General features: G+C 49.7%; 2 long non-coding RNA genes across 3 annotated transcripts; one reads left to right on the top strand and one right to left on the bottom strand.

The window, feature by feature from the left end:
- Window positions 1-926: 926 nt before the first annotated feature.
- On the bottom strand, window positions 927-9,839 carry LOC148006318 (uncharacterized). The gene is made up of 3 exons (XR_015686063.1): window positions 9,740-9,839; window positions 7,983-8,063; window positions 927-1,541 (listed from the first exon to the last, which is right to left on the bottom strand). It is a non-coding gene; the product is annotated as an uncharacterized LOC148006318 (long non-coding RNA).
- On the top strand, window positions 8,810-16,674 carry LOC103692180 (uncharacterized). 2 transcript variants are annotated; one of them, XR_015686064.1, is made up of 4 exons: window positions 8,810-8,859; window positions 12,710-14,037; window positions 15,213-15,379; window positions 15,938-16,674. It is a non-coding gene; the product is annotated as an uncharacterized LOC103692180 (long non-coding RNA). The 2 variants fall into 2 exon arrangements; XR_015686065.1 differs by lacking the exons at window positions 8,810-8,859; window positions 12,710-14,037 and adding an exon at window positions 10,042-10,168 and having other exon boundaries at window positions 15,938-16,661.
- Window positions 16,675-21,967: the final 5,293 nt, after the last annotated feature.

Here is a 21,967-nt window from a genome sequence, read left to right as displayed (position 1 = left end):
CAGCTCCTGCCAGGATGCTTGGGACTAGAGAGCGTGTTATCCAGGCTGCTGAATCCAAGCTTCAAGTGTGAGGCCTGAACTCTGAATTAGCAAGCCCCTCAGCCCTCTCTGAACACTCAAACTGCTAAGGCACTGATCTGGGCCAAAGGCTTCCAGCCGACATCTATGACCTCGCTGACATTTGCCACCTACTGCTGTGTGCCCGACTACAGGTCGGGCAGCCTCTTTGGGCTATGATCTTGCATCTGTGAGCTGTGAGCAACACGGCCTACGTAGTATGTGCGCTATTTTAAAGTTCAGCATAGCATACATAAATACCTGACCCGTGACAGATGCTCAAGGAATGGTACCGTGGTTAGCTAGAATGTGAGAGCCAGGATAGATAGATGCCTTGAAACTGTGAAGAACTGGGATCTGAAGGTAGCCAGCCCCTTGCAGGAAGCTCTATTCAAAATGCACATGTACTACCTGTATGGGGTCATCTCTTTAAGCAGGAATTTGCCACTTTTGCTTTTAAAAAAAAAAAGAAAGAAAAACTGGAACAGAAACTGTTGAGCAGAAATCGCTTGCTACCAGAATTCAGAGTGGCACCATAGGAAGCCCCTCTGCTGTTTTTCCTTCTACCACCCCCCATTCCCAGTCCTAGAGCCAGTCCCATATGATTGACATCTTTGGAAAACTTAGCCACAGACTGCAGCCTGTCTTTAGAAACTGCTGTGTGAGCCTGAGAAAATTGTATACCCTCTCTGACACCCAGGTCCTCATCTGTAACTCAGGAAGAGGCTGACAACCATCTGCTCCGCCTGAGGGTGTTTATGCAGTGCCTGCTTGCTCAGGCCATGTCCAGGGATAGAGTTACATTTCTACCAAAGCACTGCCAATACCTAACTAGAAAATAAAGCGTCAGTCCTAGAGAGTGTGCAAGTGCTCTTGCCTGGCTCTGAGCGGTTCCAAAGGTGTTTAGCAGCAGAACCCTTTGTTCAGGTGAAATCTTACACAAGAACAGGCTGGGAACCCACATCAATGGGAACTGCAAGGAGAGAGGGGACTCCAAGCTTAGGGAACCCCAGGATATGGAGGATCACTTGGAAAAGTGCTGGGGAAGGGAGCAAGGCCATCAAATGTCTAAAGGTGATGGAGACCCTTGCCTATCAGAGACCTGGAAGGAGAAAAGCCTCCCTGCCCACCCCCTCTCTCCTTCCAACCGGAGTGGAGTGGAAAGTGGGAGGAGCCAGGCTGCTGTGGCCCCCCTGGCCACAAGCCCCTAACTGTTGGGTCAGAGCCATACTGGGTCTGGGGTCCTGGGAAGCGGAGAAATGGGTCTGGGCAGCTGGTGCTGGAAGCCAGCTCACTGCAGGCCGATTATCTGATGGAGCGCTTCCTTCATCGGCGCTAATATCCATGTTGTGAAACAATGCTAGGGTTTCCTATCAGTTTCAAATAGGACATGAAAAGCTCGGGCGCTGAGAGGAGAGGATGCGAGAATTGGGCAATGGGAAACGCCTGAGTCACAGCAGCCGCTTTGATTCCGTAGCCCAGTCCTGGAAAAGGGAGAGAGAGAGAGTGGGTCATTAGTGACCTGGGGAGGGGCAGGAAGCACTGGCCCTTCACACAGAATTTCCCTGGAGGGCAGAGGGACGCGACCAGAGAAAGAAAAGGAGCCCCGTGGCCTCTACCATCCGTCTGAACTGACGTGACAGCTCCAGTGGCGGCAGGTGGAAGTGTCTAGTGCTGAGTTTGGATGCATGCACTAGCTGTCCCAGGCTGCAGGGCCATCAGGACCAGAGGCTGCCTACCCACTACCTTGCCCTGGCTTTGAGCAATTCTTTTGGCCCCTCGAAAAAGAGGGAGAGCCATAGAGATGTTTCATGTTTCCTTCTGTCTAGATGGGAGCTCTTTCTTTCAGAATGCTCTCGAATGGGTACAGCTGGCAGCAGGTGCTGGCTGAGCATGCTGGAGACCCTGCTTCTGTCCCAAGCATTGCAAGAGAGAATAGAATTGTCAGTCCACCATTCTTTAAAAGACCAGACTTGAGCATGCCCTGAAGCATTTGCTTATGGATTCTACAGCTTGTATGCACACTCAAGAACATTCAGTCATCATCAGAGGCAAACCACAGGGAGAAGGCAAGATTGCTCACTGGGTAAAGGCCCTTGCCTCCAAGCCTGATGATCTGAGGTTGAACCCCAGGGCCCACATATTAGAAGGAAAGAACTGACTACTGCAAGTAGGTACTCTGAGCTCCACAGAGTACCATGGCATGCTCACTTATACACTACATACTCATACACATACATGCACACATACATATATACAGACACATACATATACACACATACTCATATACACACACATACAAGATAGATATATACAGGCACATATACACACATATATACATATTCATACACATGCATACCCATACTCATGCACACACACATACTCATGCACATACACATACATACACACATACACATACACAAATACATATATACACGCATACATATATACACATGCATATATATACATATTCATACACATACTCATGCACACACACATACTCATGCACATACACATACATACACACATACACATACACAAATACATATATACACGCATACATATATACACACATAAATATACATGCACACACATACACAGACATAAACATGTATACAAACATACTCATATACACACATACATACACATACACACATATTCATACATACATACACACCACACATGTACACACATATACACATATACATGCATATACACACACACACACACACACACACACACACACACCAAACAAACAAACGTAATAAAAGTCAAACCAAAGGCCCGAGCAGCTCACTTATCTGAGTGCTTGGCTAGTGTGCGTGAGCCTCTGGTTTTGATTCCCAGCTATAAACTGGTAGTAGTTGTGCAATCCCAGCACTCAGGACAAGAAGGAAGGAGAACCAGGGGTTTAAGGTCATCCTTGGCTACATAGCATGTGAGACCAGCCTGGGCTACAAGAGAATCTGTCTCAAAAATGAAACAAAACGAACTACTTTAAATTGCAGCTGTTCTATTAGCCTTGGAGCCAAACACAATTTAAGCCTGTCTCTCTCTTTTTTTTAACTGATTAAGTTATTTATTTACTTTACATCCTGATCACAGCTTGCCTTCCCTCCTTTCCTCCCAGTCCCAATCCCCTCCCCTCCTCGATCCCAGGAAAGGGGAGGCCTCTCATGGATGTCGACCAGCCTTGGCATAGAAAACTAGATGCATCTTCTATTGAGTCTAAACGAGGCAGCCCAGTTATGGGAAGAGGATCCAAAGGCAGGCAATGTAGTCAGAGACAGCCCCTGCTCCCACATTAGGAGTCCCACATGGAGACCCAGCTACATAACTGTTACACACGTGCAGAGGGCCTAGGCCCACCCCCTGCACGTTCCCCAGTTGGCGGTTCAGTCTTGTGAGCCCCTATGGGCCCCGGTTAGTTGATTCTGTCATCAGAGAGGCTTCATCCAGCAACTGATGGAAATGGATGCACAGACCCACAGCAAAGCCTTAAGCAGAGCTTGGGGAATCCTGTGGAAGAAGGGGCAAGGATTGAAGGAGCCAGAGGGGTCAAGGACACCACAAGCCTTTCTCATACCTCACCTCGGAGCCACCTTCCCAGCCCAGGAAAACCAATCCATTAGGTCCAAAACTTGTTTTCAGGATTACAGTCCTTCCGGTCAGCAACGACTGTTAATGTTTCTGAGCTCTCCCTTCAGGCTGCTGCCATTAAACATGTCCACTGTGTACAGTCCCTCTCTGCATACAACTATCCTGCTGCCCTCCTAGCTTCTACTACACAAGGACTAAGGGCCTGGGCTGAGCTGTGTTCTGCTCTGTGTGGAGCTGCTATTCCTCTGAAAACCTGTATTGGCAAGCACACCCCAGGGCTTCCAAAATATTGTGGAACAAAACAGAACAGAGGAAGCATGCTTAAGCCATTTTCCCATACTCTCCTTCCCCGGGAAGCACACGGCTGAGGAGAAATGCTGTTCCCTAGGGCTTGATCCCCAGAAAAGAGGGCCCTCCTTGGCCTTCAGCCTAGAACAATGCAGAGAGCTTTACACAGGGCAGGTGTGTGTGTGTGGGGGGGGTGCCTTCCTGAAGCCTCCCAGGACAGGGCCCCGGCCAGCAGGCTGGACTTATTGTCCATTGTCCCAGGCTAGGACAGGAAGCACTTTCTGTTCCCAATTGCTCGTGTGGATTAATTTACAGTGAGGAGCTCAGAGCCTTGGCTGCACCTGTTTTTCCAGAGGCCAGCTTCTGACTCACTGGCGTTCTCAGGAGGAGCCCCTGTTTCAGGGACCAGTGCCCCTAGGGCCTTCAGCTGGAGTCACTGCCTGTCTCGAGTGCTGGGCATGGGCTGTGAGAGCCCCCGCCTGCTTGCTTCAGTCATTTCAACTGAGTCAGCCTAACCAGGGGAAAGTTTAGCCGCATGGTTCAGACGTGAAAACCGGCAGCAAAACTCCTGTGGTGGCATCTTCTCTCTCACCAGGGACCCCCTGTCTGTACCCCGCTCAGGCAGACAACAGACACGACCCGTTTATTTTCATATGGCTGATGCTGGGAATCCATGCTGTAGATGAAGAAACAGACTGAGAGTAATCACAGCTGTGATCCCAGCACTCGGAAGGCTGAGGCAAAAGGATGAATTGTGAGTCTGAGGTCAACCTGGGTCACATAGTGAGTTCTAGTCCAGCCCAGGCTCCAGAGCGAGGACCATTCTCAAAAAGCTAAAAGTAGAAAAGGAAGGAGAGAGAGGGGGAAGGAGGAAGGAAGGAAGGAAGGGAGGAAGGGAGGGAGGGAGGGAGGAAAGAAGGAAGGAAGGAAGGAAGGAAGGAAGGGAGGAAGGAAGGAAGGACAGAAGGAAGGAAGGAAGGGAGGAAGGAAGGAAGGGAGGGAGGGAGGGAGGAAGGAAGGACAGAAGGACAGAAGGAAGGAAGGAAGGAAGGAAGGGAGGAAGGGAGGAAGGAAGGAAGGGAGGAAGGGAAGGAGGGAGGGAGGGAGGAAGAAGGAAGGGAGGAAGGGAGGGAGGAAGGAAGGACAGAAGGAAGGAAGGAAGGAAGGAAGGAAGGAAGAAGGAAGGGAGGAAGGGAGGGAGGAAGGAAGGACAGAAGGAAGGAAGGAAGGAAGGAAGGAAGGAAGGAAGGAAGGAAGGGAAGAAGGGAGGGAGGGAGGGAGGGAAGAAGGAAGGAAGGAAGGGAGTGGGGTACTGTAGCTGGGAATGACCATAACTACTTAGGTTGCTGGTGGAAAAATGCTCTGGGACCCTGAGTTCTTAAGCCTAAAAGTCTCCACAGAATAGATGTAGTGTCACTGACCTGTGTGCTCCATGACAGATGCCGTGGAGCAGAAAGAGACCAGTGCCACTGAACTGCCTTCTCCATCTCCTCTACTTTGCTGCTTGTACGCACTGCCCAACGCCAGTCTGGGATGGCCTGGAGCTGAGGTAGGCCCCATGCAATCTTATTTTCATGGGATTTGCATATCTTTCTTTTTAAGATTTATTTATTTTTATTTATATGATTACACCGTAGATGTCTTCAGACACACCAGAAGATGGCATTGGATCCCATTACAGATGTTATGAGGCACCATGTGGCTGCAGGGATTTGAACTCAGGCCCTCTGGAAGAGCAGACAGTGCTCTTAACCACTGAGCCATCTCCCCAGCCCATTGCATATCTCTTAGTAACTCTGGTAATCTACTTCCACACACTGAGCAGGTGGAAGAAATCTGTCTGCAGGGGTCACAATGCCTGTGGGCCCAGCCTTCCACTCTGCTGTGACACAACCCCAGTGCAAAACAGTAGACACTTACTGGACGCAGTTTCCGGTCTTCCCTGTGCAGCTGGCATGTGCTTCCCCACGGGAAGAAGAGACAGGCTCTAAGGGGCAATATCACTTATCTCCGGGTACCTGGGTACTCACAGCTTGTTCATTCTGCCCCTGCCTCCCTGTATCCACTGTCTTTCACCACTGACCCAGAGGCAGCAGTGGAGGATGCTGGTGTCTGGTGGGGTTAAGTGTGCTGACCCTCTTTTAGGGCTCTCCTTAGCTTTCAGAGGATGACCTGGGAGAGCCCCCTGTGCAACTGAGGCTGGCTGCCTTCTATGGCACATCCAAACTTAGCTCAGCTCCTTGACCTGGGTGATCCAGGATGGCTCTGCTCTCCATAACTTGTCTAGCCTCCCTGCCTACCATCCTACTCTATGGAAGGCCACGGTTACCTCTGCAGGGCAGCGTCTTCTAATATCACATGGCCCCGGATCCAGGTCCGCCTGCTGTCCCCCTGAGTGACAGAGCTGCCCTTTGTGAAGGGGGAGATTAGAGGCAGGCTGGAGGCTGCACAGCTTCGCCTCGATGACAGGGGCCGTCAGCCCTGCACACCGCAGAGCCCAGAGCGAAGAGAGTCTTGACAGGCCTGGAGGGGATCCAAGAGGGGGATGGCGGAGGGGGACAAGCGCCTAGCACACAAAGGCCGAGCCTGTCTTCACACCTGCAGGGACGAACAGAGTCCAGGCCGGGGGAGACAGGACTTGTGGGGGATGAATAATTCGCTCTGAAAGAAGCATGTCACCAGGAGATAGCTCAGCCAGACACTTCAAATAAAGGCAAGCAGCCACAGTGACAGGGGACATTCTTTGCCACCAATGTGCTGCTGGGACCTAAGTGCTGAGATGTCTTGAAAGAAAGGCATCTTGAACTCTTCGTAGTTATTTTTATTAAAAAAAGGAGGAGGAGGAGGATGACGACGACAATGAGAAGGAGGAGGAGGGAAGTGGGGAGAGGGAGGAGGGAGGGAAAACACCACCTCGGAAGCAGAGATGAGCCTCAGTCCTACCGAGTGCCAGATAATGCATACGGGCAGCTTCATGTCACTGCTATCAGAGTGTGGACACACCTGCTGCTTGACCAGCCTCTGCCACCCCAGGCCCTGCCAAGGGCCTGCATGGGAGCGGGCCTCACCTAGCCACCCCACAAGCACTGCCCAGACATCCTGAACCAACTCAGATGCTCTCTGCCCCTGGTTCTCACTCTCCTTCCTAATCCTCTCTCCAGCCAGTCAAAGCCTGCAATTCCAGCACTCTGAGACCTGAAGCCTGAAGCAGAAGGATCCCAGGTTCAAGGTCAGCCTGGGCTACATAGCAAAACCCTGAGGAAGAGAAGAGAAGAGAAGAGAAGAGAAGAGAAGAGAAGAGAAGAGAAGAGAAGAGAAGAGAAGAGAAGAGAAGAGAAGAGAAGAGACTGAAGCTGAAACTGATTTATTCACGTGTTCTCATGGATGAAAGTCCACCTATTAAGTGTGAAAAAATTAGAGAACTGTGTGTGTGTGTGTGTCTCTCTCTCTGTGTGTATATGTGTATGTCTCTCTCTCTCTCTCTCTCTCTCTCTCTCTCTCTGTATATGTGTATGTCTCTCTCTCTCTTTCTCTCTCTCTGTGTGTGTGTGTGTGTGTGTGTGCGTGTGTGTGTGTGTGTATTTTCCACTGCTATAATCCACTGTCTGGATTAAGACTAGCTGACTTAGTAGGTAAAGAAATTTGTTGCCAAACCTGATGAAATAAATTTAATCTTTGGAACCGAGCAAGGAAATGAGACCAATTGTCCCAAGCTGCCTGACCTCCACACATGGACCTGAATGTGCAAAAAGCTAATAAATATGATTTAAAATTCTAAAGACAAAAAGGAGACCTGGAAAAGATGGCTCATTGGTTACGAACACCGACTGCTTTTGCAGAGGACCCAGGTTCAAATCCCAGCACCTACACAGTGGCTCACAACTGTCTAATTCCAGTGGGGATCCAATACATTCTGTTGACCTCCTTAGACACCTAGCACTGTGCTATACAGACTTACATGCAGGTAAAATACTCATATGCATAAAAATAAAGTAATAAAAATTAAGACAAAAAACAGATAAAAAAGATTTCTTTACCTTACAGTATTGGAGACGAAGTCCCAACAGCACACTACTCCCTCCCTACAGCCTACCGCAGCACATGGCATCACAAGGTGACTGTGGAGGGAAAAGAGCCACACTTTAAAACAGGAAGCCAGAGCTCGCAGGGCCTGTCTTGGTCCTTATAGAGCCTACTTCCAGGGTTACTCCGCCAGTCCTGATGCTGCAGGGATCTAACCACCTTCCCCTAGGCTCTACCTCTTAAAGGTTGCCTCAGGGACCAGGGTAGGACCCATCCCAGAAACCCTAAGGGCAAGCCACTTGGGTGGCTTGTGGTGACAGCAGGCATTCACAGTGGATTGTAAGGGCCCCTGTGACCACTGAACAGGCTGCTGCCCCCTGACATCCAGGTGCCTACTTCCTGCGGTTGCTGTGGCAAGGAACCGAAGTACACAAAGTCCCTGGCTGATGGAACCCACCCAAGAACCCCCTGAAAAGCAGCTGCCTTTGACAGCCCTCAGGTCAACCACAACTCTGGGTGGAGACTGGACCTTTCATCTCGGCAGCCTGGGAGGAGCAAAAAGTGAGTTTAACTCTCAAACAAATGCAACAAACTATAGGACTCTCCCTACCCCCTCCAGCTTCCCTTGCTAGAGGAAGAGGGAGAGAGATAAAGCACATGACCTAATTGAAAACACCCTCAATATCTGGCAGGTTTTCTCCATGCCCAACCCCCCATCCCAGGCCCTGTTTGACAGCTCTCACCTGACTGATCCTATTTCTCACCTTATTTGCATACATGCATATACAGCCAATCAGAGCCCACCTTGCTCTATATAATAATTCTGGAGGGGCAAGTTTCTGAGTTTAGAGGAAGAGAAAGAAGTTGGGGTGCTGGATCCTGGCTGAGGAGGTTGGTCTTGGACTCTCAGTGGGAGGGAGACTGACCCCTGGGAGACTTATCCTGTCCTAGGCAAATGAGGGAACTCAGGCTTCCACTGCTCCAGCCTCTAAGGCTCAAGAGCAACTTCAGGGAGGTGAACTTGTTCCTGCCGCAGCCTCCCAGACTTCAGTTTGGCTGCAGATGGGAATCTGTTCCTGCAGCTGTCTCCGGCCTTCAAGACCCAACTGACAGGAGATCTGCTGCTCCGTCTAGTCTGTGATCTGCATTCTGACTTCCGGGTGTGCCCCCAAAGCATCCTGGGAAAATGGAGCTAAGATACCAGCATCTTCTTGGTTGACATCCTGCTGCTGCTGAGGGTTTTAGATCTTTTACTTTCCTGCTTGAACTTTCCTGCTTCCGCGTTTAAGTTGTTACTCTTGTGGGGTGAATGAGCTCCCTTTGTTTTCCTTTTGTTATCTGCCCATCCATGCTTGGAGGGAAGAAGATGAGCTCTCAGGATGAGAGAATCATGGTCTTGTCAAGCATGCACAGTGGGGACCAACCTTGGAGGACACAGGAAGGCCTGGGTGCTCCTCTTCAAACAATTATTTGTGGCTACTCTGTAGAGATGGAACTAAGGGAACAAGAGGTGTCTTTCCTTTCATTTTAACTTTTTCCTGTGGACTTTATGCTGCATTTACGATTTTAAAAACACACTTCGGAACTGGAGAGATGGCTCAACAGTTAAGAGTGTCTATTGCTCTTACAGAAGAGCCCCAATTCAATTCTCAACACCCACTTTTGGCATCTTACAACCTCCTCTAACGCCAGTTCCAAGAAATCCACAGGCACCTGCACTTAAGCATGACGTGCACATAGTATTTTAAATGAAAACAACACGCTCACTTACACTTCTAATCCACATGACTCTGTAGGGCCTTTGGGAGGTGAAGTCATGAAGATGGGGCCTCCATGATGGTGTTAGTGGCTTTAGGAGAGTCAGAGACCTGAGGTTACACACTGCTGACTCTCATGTTACGTCATAGTACAAGGTCCTCAAAGAATTCCGGAGCTTCCAGGACCGAGAGAGGAATAACTTCTTTTTTTTTTTTTTTTTTTTTTTTTGGTTCTTTTTTTCGGAGCTGGGGACCGAACCCAGGGCCTTGCGCTTCCTAGGTAAGCGCTCTACCACTGAGCTAAGTCCCCAGCCCCGAGGAATAACTTCTTTATAATTTACCATGCTCAGCTGTAGCATTCAGGCATAGCTAAGGAAATTCACTAACAACAAAAGAAAGACACACACCACCCTAGCTGCAAGAGAGCCTGGAATTAGGAACAGGTTAGTCACAGCTATGGGCTTACAGCAAGAGCTCACCTTTCCTCTAGCCCAAGGGTCTCCACTGATATTTTCCCTCTTTCTTAATATTGTTTTTTTCTTCTTCAAGTCTGCTATGAGTTTTTCTTTTCGCTCTCTCTAAATGGAAACATTCCAAGTCAACCCTGTCCCTTGTTCATGGAGCCTCTCCAGCTACCTCCTGCAAACAGGTTTCTTTCCACATTATTCAACAATCTTTTTTCCTGTCTTCCTTTCTCTTTTAATATTCTCTCTCCCTCCCTCCCTCTCTCTCTCCCCCTCTCTCTCTCTCCCTCTCTCTCTCTCCCTCTCTCCCTCTCTCTCTCCCTCTCTCCCTCCCTCCCTCCCTCTCTCCCTCTCTCTCTCTCCCTCTCTCTCTCTCTCCCTCTCTCCCTCTCTCTCTCCCTCTCTCCCTCCCTCCCTCTCTCCCTCTCTCTCTCTCTCTCTCTCTCTCTCTCCCTCTCTCTCTCTCCCTCTCTCCCTCTCTCCCTCTCTCTCTCTCTCCCTCTCTCCCTCTCTCTCTCCCTCTCTCCCTCTCTCCCTCCCCCCCCCCCTCTCTCTCTCTCTCTCTCTCTCTCTCTCTCTCGTGCTAGGAATGGAACCAAAGTCCCAAATATTCATGAATGCCAGGCACTCGCTCTTCTGCTAAACCACACTTCCAGGCTCAGCTCAGTGTGAGCTGCTTGTTCTTAGGTTGTCATCGCTGAGTTGGTTGGCTTTCCCATCACACATCAGAATTCTGAATTTTATCTCGGCTTTCCCAAGGGAATGCCCAACGAGAATGAAACCAGAAATGATGGTGTGGTGCATGCCTTTAATCCCAGCACTCGAAAGGCAGAGGCAGGCAGATCTCCGAGTTCAAGGCTACAGGACAAGTTCCACAATAGTCAGGGCTACACAGAGAAGCCCTGTCCCAAACAAACAAACAAACAAACAAACAGACAGACAGACAGAATGAAACCCCAAAAGAACCAAGTCCCATTGGCACAAGAAGCCTGAGTCAGCCTTGCCTGTAACTGCCTGACTTCCCACTCTACCCCACAGCCGCCCCTCCAGGGCTGGGAATGAGAACTTAGGTTCCCTGTATGTCAGTCAATCACTGTACTATTAAGCAGTATCCCCAGCCCACTGCTTCACTTTTTTACATGAAAGAACCAACAATATTTTTAAATGAGTGGGGGCAGGAGAGTTGGCTCCATGGTTAGCAGTACTTCTTGTTGCTAAGGACCCGGGTTCAATTCCCAGCACCCACACAGCGGCTCACCACTTCCTTGGACACCAGACATGCATGTGGTATAGATGTATATGCAGGCAAAACACTCAAAATACACCAAATAAAAATAAATTAATTAAAAGTAAAATAAATGCGCGTGAGAGAGAGAGAGAGAGAGAGAGAGAGAGAGAGATCAACAGGAATAGTCTTTGAGCTTTGTACACCTATACCCTGAGTCCGGGAGTGGGAGTGGCAGATCTCATATGTAGCTATAAAAGCAGATGTGCCCTACAATAGTTCTCCTCTTGGGAGTCTATATGATCCCAAGTCACATCACTGAGTCTTTATCTTGTAGCCCATCTCCTCTGTCCCGAGGGACCCTCCCCTCTTGCCCAGTGTATAGCCCTGCCCATCATGACACCCGTTTCATCCAGTACCTTGACTCTTTTGCTTTCCCACTGTCTCTCAAACTGAAACTCTTACCTGCACAGCACACTTCCAGGACTATCTTAGTCACTGTCCCCTGTGCTGCTGCCAGACACCTGACAAAAGCAGTTAAAGCAGGCAGAGTTCCTTTGGGCTCAGAGTTTGAGGGTTCAGTCCATCATGGCGGACAGTCATGGTGGTAAGAAGGAGCCACAGCTGTGCTGGGAGCATGAGGTTGCCAGCTCACGTCTGAGTAGATCAGGTAGGGGAGAGGGGTAAGGAGTGAGTCCTAGCCACCCATATCCAGCATGGATCTTCCCTCACTCGCAGACACCCCCAGAGGTGAGTCTCCTTGGTGATTTTAAATTTAGTTCAGTTGACAGTAGAACTAACCATCACACAAACCATTAGAGAGAACTGCCCATCTCTCTGCCCTGAGGGGCTCCCACACTGTATTTCTCTTACGCATCGGAGCCATCAGAAGTTTGGGGAGTGATTATACAAAGCATAGTTTCTGAAACTAGAAAACAAGCTGAATTAACTATGGAAGCCTGTGGACAGGAAAGACAGATGTGTTCCTACAACTTGGAGTCCGTGTTGGTCAAATCTCAAAATTATGTTGGCAGTGTCGTGGCATGACCAACAGGTGACACCCGGTGGTGTGCTGGCACCTAAGAGGCTTTCTTACTTCCTCTCAGGAAGCCTTATGATGCTCCAAGATAAGAGCCACGGGTGACTGCTCACACCTGTGTCCCCAACACTTAGGTGGGGGAGGCAGGAGGATTGCTACAAGTTTGTCTACTTTGGGCTATAAAATGAGACCTATTTTCAGAAAAGAAAATTGTGAGGAGCAACTTAGAAACCATAGGGTTTTTGTTTTTTTCCAGCAACCTCATGGATGACAATATGGAGTGCTAAGACTCTGGCTCCCAAAGCACTGAGACTGAGAACCACCATCCATCAGAGACAACGGCACTTTCCCGGCCTGTGACCACACCACAGTCAAGAGTAGCAGCAGGCTTAAGGCCAGAGAGGCTGGCAGTGAAGTCTTAGGGAATGCTGGGGAGGGGCCCCCTACATCCCATGCACACCCCCGCCAGAACCTCCTCCAGCCCCTACCCCAGCCCTGCTCCCACCGTCACTGCCCACTGAGTCAGATGCTCTGTCTGGATTTTCTAGCTTCAGTCTACCCTGGTTCATCCACCCTTCACGTAGTGTCAGCTTTTTAAAAGCATGGACCAGATCTTGCTTAAATCTCCCGAGGGATTCAAAGCCAGAGACTGAAATGGTGCTATGGGCTCTTCTCAGTGGCTCGCACAACCAAGATGGCCTCTGCTGTGTGAAAGCACCATCGTTGAGGATGCCATGGCCTCCGTCCCCCACATCGCAGGTGCCCCAGTCATCAGCCAAAGCCCTGATGTCAGAGTTACTGCTGGAGAAGTGTCTCCCAAGAGGACCCTAGATGTCTCTGAGCATCATCATCTGGCTCTTCTCTACCCTCGTTTTGTCCCCGCCCACCTCTTTCCATACTTCTTATTACTAGACACCATTGAAGTGGAAACCTAAGGGTGTTTTGCTGATGCAGACACAGGAGAAAGGATACTCTGCTAAAACAAACATGTGAAAGGACATGTGATGAAGGATTCTTTGCTAAACACACACACACACACACACACACACACACACACACACACACACAGGTCTGCCTCTACATTGCATAGTTGAGCTGCATTTGTTGGGACTCCATAGAGAGAAACTCACCAAAAAACATCTGGTGGCGGGCTGCAGTTTCTTGCTGCTTCTGCAGACTCAGGCTGATTGGCAGAGTGATGTCAGCTGAGGCAGGCACACGTGCTGAGGCAAGACACGTGAAGAGCTCGTGATGTTTGGAGGGTGTAAATAGGACTCGGTGGACAGTACTGGAGGCTGAGCTTGGCTTGCTTACGGAGCCAGCTGTGCACCGCTTGTGGGTCTCTCATCTTCGCTAATCTTCACTTCCCTGAAAGAGGCACAGCTGAGAACTTCTCTTGACCTTCCTCCTGGTCCCTTTGCTGATTCAAGTCAAGGCTGAGGCCTGGCTGTCTCTGCCAGGTAGTGCTACCACTGCCATGAAGTGTTTTCGAATGGATTGAGCTGCCGCTGCTGACCTGTGAACTGAACTGCCGATTTCCAGACAACACAGACCGGAGTTGCTCCAAAGAACCTTTCTAAACAGGTCCACTTCCCTTTCTTTCCCACTACCTCTGGTGGATAGTGGTGGGCTACAAGGGAGGTTAAAGCATTTAAGAACCATCATAAAAGTAGGTTTTGGAAAAAAAATAAACTTACACACTATCCACAGGAAACTTGAGTTCCCTAGTGCAGGAGCCCCTAGCTGCACTTTCACTAGAAGTCATGAAAAGCATATCTAACCATGTGTGTCGGGGTTGAGGGTGCATTTTGGAACCTCTCCAATTGTTCTACATTACACGCACAATAGCAGAGCAGGGCACACTTTGGGCATCAAGAGTGGATGAATCCTTTTTCCTCAGTTTCCATAACAAGGAACTGTAAGGCGGTCTCCCATCTACTTGATGGCTGCCCTGGCTCTTCTCTTCTGGAAAACAAAGATGGGGCTATTGCTACGTTCCCTGCAGTGTCTCAAGTGCTTAGAACTGTCCAGAATAGGTGTGGACGAACGAATGTGGAAAGAATGTACCTTCGGGCTCTCAGAATGGTCGCGCAGCTTCACAGGTCTGCTGGGCAGCCTTGTGCATGGAAAGCAAAGCATGCTGGGAAGCTGGTGTAGCATAAACTGGAGTGGGGAAGCCATGGCTCTCCCCTCCAGCACTGTGAGGTCCCAGGGAGGGAGAATTAGGGGACAGGTCTGAGATGGCTCCCGAGAGATATAGGGACCATTTAATCTCAGCTTTACTTTCAGAAGGACTGGAGTTTGGATTCTCTCTTGCCCTTGAGTTCCTACCAGAGTACACGCTTTCAGGGGCCATGCGGTGCTAGGAGTGGAACCTAAGGTCTCATCCATGCTACGTGAGCTAACCTATGCTGCATTTACACTTTCTAGGCAGCACCATTAATCTGGATGCGGTTGTCCTGACCTCCATTGTTTAGCCTGTTAGAAGGCGCTCTGTCTTTTAGAGGGAGGGGCTGGAACGAATCTCAGAGCCTTCTAAGTCCCTTTGGTTCTATCTGCCAAACAGGGCCTTCTGGTCCCCAAAGGAGCTGTGGCTCTGCTTGCTGGGCCTGGAGACCCTCAGAGCCAGCAAACAGGAGGAAGTGGAGTCAGGCAGAATTCTCCTCCTGGAGCCACACTCCCAGCAACTGGTCAGGGGCCTGAGGCTGGCCTGGACAGGGAACTCCAGGTCTGCAGCAGAGTGTCTTTTTCCTGAGCAGTGGCTGCCCCCATGAGGGCGAAGGCAGAAGATGTGTGCAGAAAAGCTGATGGGAGAGGCGGTGCCATTGACTGATCAAGAAAGAGGAGGTTTCTTGGGCCGTGGAAGCCTGGAGTTCTGTTTAAGACCCATCAGGATGTATGACCCAGGGATTCCTGGGGAAATGAAGTAGGTGCAGCCAGACTGCCTGTTTGAGGGTGGTCTATGGGGAATGTGGGAGGAGGCAGCGTCAGGAGGGAGTGCCAGGACCCTCCAGAGAAACTCGGTGTAGGAATGACCACCCAGGAATGGCAGAAATCAGGAAGACAGTCGCAGACAGCAGGCTGCCAAGAAACATAAGCCTTGCAGGCTGTTGTCCCCAGGAGAAGGTAACACTGCTCAGGCCTGTGGGCCCAGTCCCAGGTACAGAGGCATGAGCCAGGCTACAAGGTAGAAACTACTACTTGATATGGTCACTAGGGGTCCTTCCTGAGCTGCTCCTGCCCTCAGCTGCCTATCCTTCATGCTCATGGAGGTGTGCTTCTCTCAGTCTGAGCCTAGAAAGGCTACTGGCCAATGCTGGGATGGCCTGTGATTGCCTAGCCGCACTCTGGGAGACTGGGAGTTTTAAAAATCTACAGTCCAGTTGCCTGGCCCATTCAAGAAGCAGGGCTGCCACTTACACATCTGAATGTGCCCTGAGCTGTCATGGCCATGAGACTGATGGCACTTGATTTCCCTTTTCAGAAGCCACCACGGAGAACAGCCAAAGATGTAAACAGACAACTGCGTAGGAGCACAGCGGTTTCTCTGAAGTGACATCAATTTCACAAACATCCCGCAATTGTCTAAGCAGAACTGTGGCGCTCTCTGCACTGTCCCTGGACAAAGAGAAGCTGTAAGACTGCAAATCAAAAAACCTTCCGAAGTTTAAGGCCCTGGCATCATGGAAAGACTCCCACCTGCCCCCAAACAGATACCATAAGTGACAATGAACTGGATACCCCCAACGACAAATGAGCATCACAACAGCACACCGCAGCGAACGAACGGTTATTTCCTCTCATGACCAAAGGGCCATGGAAGCTGTTTACTTTCCGCTGTGCAGCATGGGGGGGCAAGACTGAGGGCCAGGGGAAAAGCCCGAAGTCATAACTCAAAGCATTTTGTTTTAAACTGGACGCATGTCATTTTAACATCCTAAGACATACCATGGAAGGTCAGGGACCGTCTGAAATAGCATCCTGGTCAGCAGTGGGCACATAAGCCTGCTTGGTGACAGCCATGTCAACTCCCAGGGCTGTGGAAAAGCTTATAGCTACTGAGCACTGAAGACCCAGTTAATTGTGGTTGTGGGAAGGCGGGAGCAGGGACCACGAGTCCAGCTGCTATCTTCTCTGTGGTGGAATCCTGCACAGATAACAGAATGGCTTAGAGCTAAGCATAACGTACACAACATGCAGACTAACACAGAAATACTCTCATTGTGTGTCTCTGTGTGTGTGTGTGTGTGTGTGTGTGTGTGTGTGTGTGAAGGTAGGTACAGATAAAACTAGGGCAGCCTAAATCAGATCAGCTGTGACATCATCCTATAATTTCCAAAAGCATCACCACTGGAGACACGGGCAGAGGCCATGTGCAATGGCCTCACAGCTGTGCACGGACCTAAGGTCTTCTCAGCCACGGTTTCAGCCACTGAAGTATAGGTATAGCTTCAGCCAATCAGAAACAAGGCCCAGAGAAAGGCTGAAGTGAGTGTGGGCTACCACATTTGTACTCACAGGAACCAGGCTGAGAAACAGGATCTCACATGGGAGGGCCCAAGAGATCGGGAGGGTCCAGGAGAGAGACATCTGCTGAGGGGTCTGTTCCTACTTTCCTGGAGCACGGTGAGAACATTAGGGTCTCACACCTCTGAGGTAGTCTGGTTCCAGTCCCAGCCAGGCCTTTGAGGATGCAGCTTCAGCACAGAGCCTTGTCCCCTTGGACTGTCCAAGGGGCCTGGCTTGGATCTTGTGGCCTTGGGGGTTAACTGCAGGCTCACTGCGTGATGGCCGGGCCTGGTGTGTGGTGGATGTTCAGGAAGTGTGGCTTCCTTCCCCTTGGCTCAGAGAGGAGAATCACATTGAAGGAGTGAGTTCTGCAGTCTCAGGGGGCCATCCCCCACCCTTTCCCAGACCCTTTTCCTTTGTGAGGAACAAACCCAGAAAGGCAGCTGGTGCTTGGAAGCATCCACAGTCCTCCACAAAAGATGCTTCACAGGACAGCTGAGCTTTCAACACTGTATCATCATCATCATCATCACCACCACCACCACCACCACCACCATCATCATCATCACCACCACCACCATCACCACCACCACCACCATCATCATCACCACCACCACCACCATCATCACCACCACCACCATCATCATCACCACCACCATCATCACCACCACCACCACCATCATCACCACCACCACCATCATCACCACCACCACCACCATCATCATCACCACCACCACCATCATCATCACCACCACCATCATCATCACACTTATTTATTTTATATCTGTGGTGGGACATGTGTAGAGGTCAGAGGACCACTTATAGAAGTCGGTTCTCTGATCCCACCATGTGGGCCCAGGGAATTGAATTCAAGTCCCCAGACTTAGTGGTGGGCACTTTTACCCACTGAGCCATCTCACCAGCCCCACAATGGCTTTACTTCTAAATAAGTCTCACAAGGCGAGGTGGAGTTGAGCATTTGTGGGTTTGGGATTTTATCCCCAGTACCACAGTATGGCTGAGGAGGAGAAAGAAGGCACATTTTGCAGCCCACTAAGCACAGGGACCAAAAGTTGGCCTGGGAATGTGGCACACTGATGTCTGCCAACTCTACCCTGTCTGTGCCTCTGGTCCCTCTTCCATAGCCTAGGGTAAACAAGTCCAAGCTTATTGTGAGGGTCTAAGGATGATGGACGGATCCTGCATAGTACACAGCATCATTACCCAGGTAACCAGGCGGCACATCTCCCCTGCCTTGTCGTCTGTGGGTGGGGAGTAGTGCCTCAGTGGACGGAAGACGGAATAGTTATATTGACACTTAGGTACTGTGGTGCGTCTTCAAGTCCTGAACTCATGTTCATTAGTCCTCATAACACTGCACAGCGCTCACGAGTCTGATCCTCTTTGCAAATGAGGAGAAGAAGAAAGACTGAACCACCAACGTGGTCCCATGGAGCTGGAGCTGAGGAGCGGCTGCCTCTTGGTATGAACGTATGCCCAGTGGGTCTCCATAGTCCCCACCGCTCTCCATAGCCACCCAACACAGTTGTTCTTCTTGCAATGGAGACAGTTCTTGGCACTCATGCCTCTCTCAAAAACTATAAAACAAAAAACAAATCAAGGGCCACAGGATTTACAATATAGACATGAGGACTCTCCAAGGGCAATCTGTCCTTCCAATATCCATGTATTACCAGTCTGAAGATGGTGATGGATGCACAGTGTTCATATATCTAGAAACTCCCTGCAGCCACAGCCTAGGGAGCTTCTGGATATGTGAGCAGAATGCATCCATCACCTCCTGCTGTCCCTATCTGCACAGCAGTGGCCCTAGGAGGGCAGTCACTTGTAGTCTCAAGACGACAGCTTCCAGCTTCAACCCCTCGAGGGCCAGCCTGGGTTGTACATGTGTGTGGGGTCATCCTTCCATGCCCCCCACACATCCTTCTGTGGCATGCATGCATCCCTCCTAAGAAAGTCCCAGGGCCAACGTGGGCTCTCTAAGTCCCCCGAATTTCCTGAGACAGAGCAGATAATGTAACGAAGATGACCAGATGCTTGTGGGTGATAGTGACAATGAGAGTGCAGGCAGCTGGACTTCCCGTGAGCTGTCCGGAGCGCTCTAAGATCCACTGATCCACGACACCCCCACGTTCCTCCCCCTCGGGTGGAAATTCCCTTCTAAGAAGGTAGGACTACCAATCAGTAGTTTCGAGGGAACCCATGAAATTTTATCTTGGTTTTCATTCACCCTTCCTCTGCTTACCCATTTCTGGGAATGCAGCCTCGCTTAGAAAGTCATTCAGAGAAGAAGAGATGGAGCAGGGAGAGGAGAGAGAAGTTCACACTCAGCTACACTGGTGGGGATGCTCCCGAGTGGCCATGGGGGCTCTGGCTTTGGGGAAAGATCTGATTTGTTTGCTTAAATCTGTTACTTCAAAAACGTTCTGAAACTGGCCATCGTGATGCAGCCAATCCTAGACTCAGGCAGGAGCATTACTGTATACTTGAGACCAACGTTGGCTATAGAGTAAGACCCTGTTCGAAAACTAATAAAACCAACCTTTCTGGCTGAGTGTGGTACAATCCCAGCCCTGAGGAGGCTGAGGCTGGAGGATTGCTCCAAGACCAAGGCTGCATAGTGAGTTCCAGTCCTGCATGGGCTACAGGGTGAGACCATAACTCCACAACAACCAAACCCCTCCACCTTTTAATTAAGTTCTTTCTCTTTCTTCCACTCTCTCCCTCCCTCCTCTCTCCCCTCCATTATTTGGTGTGTGTGTGTGTGTGTGTGTGTGTGTGTGTGTGTGTGTGTGTGTGTGTGTGTACGTGCTGCCCACACTTGCCTGTGCACTACCTGTGTGCCTGGTGCCCACTGAGACCAGAAGAGGGCGCCAGATCATTCCCCACAACTGGAGTTACAGTTGACTGTGACTGCCACGTGGGTGCTGGGAATCAATCCCGGGTCCTCTGGAAGAGAAGTCAGGGCCCTTAACTGCCGAGCCATCTCTCCAGCCTCCAAAGTGCTTTTTTAAAACCTCAGGACCGCAAGTCACTCACTCGTGTAGACGATCTGCTCTTTATTCTCTTGGGTTCATTTTCCTTCTTTTAAAACGAGCATGCTAAGCACAGGCCGTAATCTCCTAGCACTGGGAAGGCTGAGGCAGGAGAATTGTTACAAGTTCAAGGCCAACATGGGCTACAAAGTGAATTCTAGGTCCGCTTATGCTAGTATGAGACCCTGTTTCCAGACAAAGAGACGTTGAAAAGGCATAGGACTGTGACAGGGCATCTTTACCAGGCTGGGGGAATGAAATGGAACAAAACCCCGAAGCTCACATAGGTCCTTGTGCAGTTTGCCCAATCACCACCTGCCACCTACCTCTTGCTGGACTTTTTGGTCGCTCCTTGTCTCCTTCCCTCCCTCCCTTCCTTCCTCCCTCCTTCCCTTCCTCCCAGAACTTCTCACTCCCAGCATCCTCAGCTCATCCTGTTTTATGGCCTAAACTTTGATAAGAAGTTAAATAGTAGAGCAAACTTTTAATTAATTAGCAGCAGACTTTGTGTCTCTCACACCTCCACAAACACTAGTGTGGATCTTGCAAAAGCGAAGCCACTGAGATGGAGATGTTACTCAGTGTTTGCAACGCACAGTGTCTGCCTGCAGTTAACCACTCCAAAATCAGCAAGGTGACACCAACACTGGCCTGCGTGTCACTATGTGACGCCATTGGAACACTGAGAGGTGGAAGCAGGAAGATCAGGGGTTCAAGGTCACCCTCGAGTACAGAACAAGTTCAAGACCAGCCTTAGGCTACGAGAAACCCTGTCTCAAAATAATTTAGGAGCTGGAGAGAGGGTTCATCAGTTCAGAACACTGACTGGTCTTGCAGAAGACCAGGGTTCAGTTCCCAGCACTCACATGGTGGCTCACAACCATCTGAAACTGTTCCAGGAGATCTGATGGTCACTTCTGGCCTCTGTGCACACCAGGTGTTGTACGTACATGAAAGCAAAAGAAACACTCATACACATACAATAAAAGTAAACAGCTTTGAACACTTTAATTTTATGACCACGAAATGCAGACATGTGATTGTAGATGTTATTGGATCATATTCCAGGAAGGAATTTTAGATCATAGATCAGACACAGGCAGTGAACAAAGATCACACTTCGATGTTTCTTTTTCTTTTTAGGAAACGCACACTCGGGCCCCTTGGAGCAAAGAACCAGATGCATGAAATTCCTCAAACATTCCCCAAAGGCATTTGCTGCAAGTGTGACATATCTGGTTCAGGATGGACACACAGATACACAGACAGACACACAGACGCAGAGACTGAAAAAAAGAGCAAAGAGCACACAGGTATCTATGCTGCCTCAGCTAACAGTTTTCTACCTTTGAATTTATTCCTCATTAAAAATAAAATTAAGGGGCTGGAGAGATGGCTCAGTGGTTAAGAGCACCCGACTGCTCTTCCAGAGGTCATGAGTTCAATTCCCAGCAACCACATGGTGGCTCACAACCATCTGTAATGGGATCTGATGCCCTCTTCTGGTGTATCTGAAGACAGCTACAGTGTACTTATATATAATAAATAAATAAATCTTTAAAAAAATAAAATAAAATAAAATTAAGGGGTTGGGGATTTAGCTCAGTGGTAGAGCGCTTGCCTAGCAAGCGCAAGGCCCTGGGTTCGGTCCCCAGCTCCGAAAAAAAGAAAAAAAAAGTAAAATAAAATTAAGAAGCCAAGTGGTGGTGGCACACGCCTTTGTTCCCAGCACAAAGGAGGCAGAGGCAGGCGGATCTCTGAGTTCGAGGCCAGCCTGGTCTAGAGAGTGAGTTCCAGGACAGCCAGGATTATGCAGAGAAACCCTGTCTTGGAAAAAACTAAAAGCAAAACAACAACAATAATAATAATAGAGATGCACACAGATATGACCACCATGTACCCTTACCGGGAAAAAGAGGAGGGACCTTTGCAGAAGAATGGATGACACA

The sequence above is a fragment of the Rattus norvegicus genome, chromosome 4, assembly GCF_021556685.1.
Source record: "Rattus norvegicus strain SHRSP/BbbUtx chromosome 4, alternate assembly SHRSP_T2T, whole genome shotgun sequence".
In the NCBI taxonomy this organism is placed as follows: Eukaryota; Metazoa; Chordata; class Mammalia; order Rodentia; family Muridae; genus Rattus; species Rattus norvegicus.
This window is presented reverse-complemented; position numbering and strand designations above follow the sequence as displayed.